Raw genomic sequence first — 4,677 nt, forward strand, 5'->3', positions numbered from 1 at the left:
AGTTGAGAAGAGAAGGATTTTTATAAGAGCTGAGAAAAGTAGGGGTCATAGAAGGCTAGATTGGAGAAAGGTTGATCATTCCAGACTAACTTACAGTCAGGAAGAATAAATTCTGATATTCAGCGTGCAGCAGGTAACTATGGGTAAGGATACATATACTATTTATTTCAAACAAGCTGGAAGAAAGAACAATGAAATAATACATGTCTGAGGAGGCAGGAATGTTTACAGAGATTTTAACATTATATAATACATCACATATATGAAAATATAACATGGTACACTACTGACATATAATTTTAATATGTTGATTTAAAATTGCTGCTTTCACGGGCCAGGAGTTTGGCCTAGTGGTAGAGTGCCTGCCTAGCATGCACGAAGACCCAGGCTCGATTCCTCAGTACCACATAATAGAAAAAGCCAGAAGTGTTGCGGTGGCTCAGAGTAGAACACTAGCCTTGAGGAAAGCCCAAGGACAATGCTCAGGCCCTGAACTCAAGCCCAGGACTGGCAAAAAAAAATGTTGCTTTCAATTTCTGTCTCTGCCCAGATATTCATATTTTGGCTTTTGCCAGCAATTGATGAGCTTTTGTTTCTGAACCTTCAGTGTGATGATAATAATACTTACCTTTAGAATTCTTATGAAAATCAAAGATCATGTATATTGCCTGGAGTGGAGTAGATATTAAAAAATCTTGAATATATATTCGATTGTATAATTAGGTTCTCGAAAGATTGGACAAGCTGGAGAGATGAGTCATATTGAATATATGACATGTGATGTCATTTTATATTTTAAAATAGGATTTTGCATTTTAAATTTGAATTATGTTTTATAAGCCTATCACCTGTTAAGTATCATTCCAATTTTTATAATTTTTAATATGCTCAAAACCAAGGGAAAATTAATAAAGCAAAATAAATGTCAAATGTACTAAAAGAAGCAGCTAAGGGATTAAGCTCTCTGGAATCTATCTGCACTCGACTGACTCTGACAAGCTCAACTGGTTCAGGCTGTTGAGTCAAAAGAGATCCTCTGAGGAAAACAAGAGCTTTAGTTAAAAGCAAACTTGCACCAGAGCAATCTTGAGATCCTGTTCTTTCTCAACAATGTGAGATGGTGTGTTCCTCTCCAAGCAGATGTTGTGTACCTCTGAGTGAACCTCTAGTAATGCCTGTGGATTCTGCCTCAGGACTTCTCACTCTCCAGCACAGCAACCGGAAGCCTGGAGAAAGTTTTATCCCTGTCTTCCTGTTTCCCCTGAACACATCTCTTAATTCCTCTGACCATAGCTCAGCAAAGTTCTACCGTCTTTAGAATTCAGAGATTGAACTTCCTGATTATGAGGACCAGCGATATTGCTTATTAATATCTTCCCTAGAGTATAGTTAGTAACAATATACACTTGAGAATTGCTAGGAACAGATTTTAAGTATTATCATCACTAAAATAAGTATGCACGACGCTACATATGTTAAGTAGCTCATTTCACTATTTCATTATATTGTATACCTCTGACCCAAACATCACAGTGTACACCTATAAATATGCATAATTTTTGTTCATTGACAAGATTTTAAATTTCACACTGGGCATGGTAGGATAGAAAAATCATGAGTTTAAAGCCAGTTTGGGACAAGTGGAAAATCTGAGACCATTCTGGGTTATATAGTAAGACTATTTTTTAAAGATTTTATTAAAATTGATTTTTCCAGCATATTTCAAATGTCATGTTTAACATGCAAGTATTCAAGAAAGGAATCTCCATATACAATCACTGGCACATCTCCAAGACCATGTCTATAACCTTGGGTTCCCCAATATTGAGTCATCGCTCTTGTACTGTTTGAATCTAATATCCACATAGTAAAGATACCATGCACATTTTGTTCCTTTGACCTTGACTTATCTCACTCAACATAATTCATTCTAGTTTCATCCACTTCCCAGCAAATGCCATTATTTTATCTTGTCTGTTGGCTATGTAGAATTCCATTGTATAATATTACCACATTTTTTGTATCCACTCATCTGCAGTAGGGCATCAGGATTGTTTCCATCGCCTGGCTATTGTGAATAGTGCAGAGATGAACACAGCTGAGCAGATGTCCTTATCATATCTTGAGTTATGGTGTTCAGGATAGATGCCCAGGGTGGTACAGTTGGATCATAGGAAAGGTCTATTTTTAGTTCTTTAAGAAACCTCACACTGCTTTCCAGAGTGGTTGAACTTGCTTACAATCCCACCAATAGTGCAGTAGAATTCCTCTTTTTCCACAACCCCACCAGCATTTGTTATTGTTTGAGTTTAGAATATTGGCCATTCTACTTGGGGTAAGGTAGTGTCTTACGGTTGTTTTTATTCGCATTTCCTTTATGAACATGGATGATGAGCATTTTCTCCATTTTAACCACTTCTTTGGATAAATCTCTCTTGAGTTTCCTTGTCCATTTAGTGATTGGTTTGTTGGGTTTAGGGGGGCAGTGGTTAGTTTCTTGAGTTCCCTGTAGATACTGAATATTAAGCATTTGTCTGATATATTATTGGTAAATATCTTTTCTCAGTTGGTTGGCTGTCTTTCTACTTTACTAGCTATTCTTTTATCTGTGCAGAAACTTTTTATTTTTAGGTGGTCCCATTTGTTAAGTCTCTCTCCAATCTGTTGTGACCCTGGGACTCTGTTCAGGAAGTTTTTGCCTGTGCCTATGAATTCCAGTGTCTCTCCTGCTTTATCATGTAACAGTTTCAAGGTTTCAGGCCTGATATTAAGGTCTTTGATCCATTTTGAGTTAATGTTTGTGCATGGCAATAGGCCGGTATCAATTTTTAGTTTTCTATATGTGGCTGCCCAGTTTTGCCAGCACCAATAATTGAATAGACTGTGTTTGTTCCACTGTATATCTTTGGCTCCTTTGTTAAATACAAGTCGACTATAGGTATGTGGTTCTATTTCTGGATCTTCTATTCTGTTCCATTGATGTTCTGGTCTATTTTTGTGCCAATATTATGCTGCTTTTGTTATTATGGCCCTATTGTAGAATTTGATGTCTGGAATTGTAATACCACCTGCATTGTTCTTTTTTGCCTAGAATTGTTTTGACTATTCTAGGTCTTTTGTCAGTCCATAAGAACCTTTGGATTACACCTTCTATTTCAGTAAAGAATGTCTTTGGGATTTTGATGGGGACTGCATTGAATTTGTATATCAATTTTGGCAGTATAGCCATTTTCACTATATTGATTCTCCCTACCTATGAGCATGGAATGTCTTTCCATTTCCTGGTTTCCTCTTTAATTTCTTTCATTAGGCTTTTATAGTTTTCATTAAATAATTCATTTACATCTTTGGTTAAGTTAATTCTTAAATATTTTATTCTTTTTGAGGCTATTGTAAATGGGATCATTTTCTTGATTTTTCTGTTTGTGTATTATTGGCATACAGAAAGGCTACTGACTTTGCAGTTTGATTTTGTATCCTGCCACATTGCTAAAGTGGTTTATTAGTTCTAGGAGTTTGGGAGTGGAGTTAGTAAGACTGTTTTTCAAAGCCTTAAAAATAATTTTGTTTCAGAATATTAACAACAAATTCACAGAGAAAGGAATAATAACATAAATCCTTTAGATTTCTTTATGCCCAAAGTAGCTAGGGAAAATAAAGTTTTTCTATAGTATTCTTTTCACAGGGTCTGGGATAAAAAGAAAATTGCTTTTTTAGGAATGGATTTTTTAGGAATGTCCATTCCCACTGTGTCTAGGCCCTGTGTGTCTGAACTTCCAGTCTTCATGCTTCAGTAGAAAGCTCACTACCATCTCTAGCCTCGCCAACCTGAACACAAGGGTTTGTCTGATCTCAGAAGCTAAGCAGGAATAGGTCTGGTTAGTACCTGGATGGGAGGGCATACCTGCCTTCCAAACCAATGTTTCCCTTTCTTTCCCATAATTATAAAACTGTTGTCATGATATCTTGAACCTTGGTCAGTCACTCTAGGAAGGCAGAAAATACAGAGTAATTCCATTTTCCTAATCATCAAGCATGTTCACTGGAATTGCTTGACATGATCTGAATGCACTTCTGGGTGCTAAATTCTCACACTTGAGATTTTTATCCAGGCTCTCTACTACTTGAACCACAGCTCTACTTCAGGCTTTTTAGTGGTTAATTGGAGATAAAAGTCTATGAACTTTTCTGTCCAGGATGGCTTCAAACCTTGATTCTCAAACCTTGACCTTCTGATTAACTAGGATTACAGATATGAGCCACCAGTGCCGAGATAATTGCTGACCTTTTATATCTTGACACTACCCCAAGCAGTAGCTGTACTTGCTTATAACTGTAAGTCCAGCATTCTACTCATAACACAGAAACAGGAGGACTGAAAGTTCAAGGTCAGCTTGCATTACATAGAAAATTCCAGGCCAGCATGGGTTTCTCATCAATAAAACCAACCAAACAAAAAGAGCAGAAATTTGCTTACTCAGTTCAAGTCCTCAGTTCCTAGTACCAAGCCTAACAGACATGTATTATTCAGAAATACTTTGGCTGCATTTGTTTAGATTGGTGACAATATTACCAAGCAGAATTTTTCCATCAACCCTCAGTGCCATGTTGTCTCTGACACATTCAGACAGTGCCTGAGAAATTGAAACTGCTGAAGTCTAGACTTCTCTCTGCTTC

The sequence above is a fragment of the Megascapheus bottae genome, chromosome 12, assembly GCF_031878675.1.
Source record: "Megascapheus bottae isolate mThoBot1 chromosome 12, mThoBot2.hap1, whole genome shotgun sequence".
In the NCBI taxonomy this organism is placed as follows: Eukaryota; Metazoa; Chordata; class Mammalia; order Rodentia; family Geomyidae; genus Megascapheus; species Megascapheus bottae.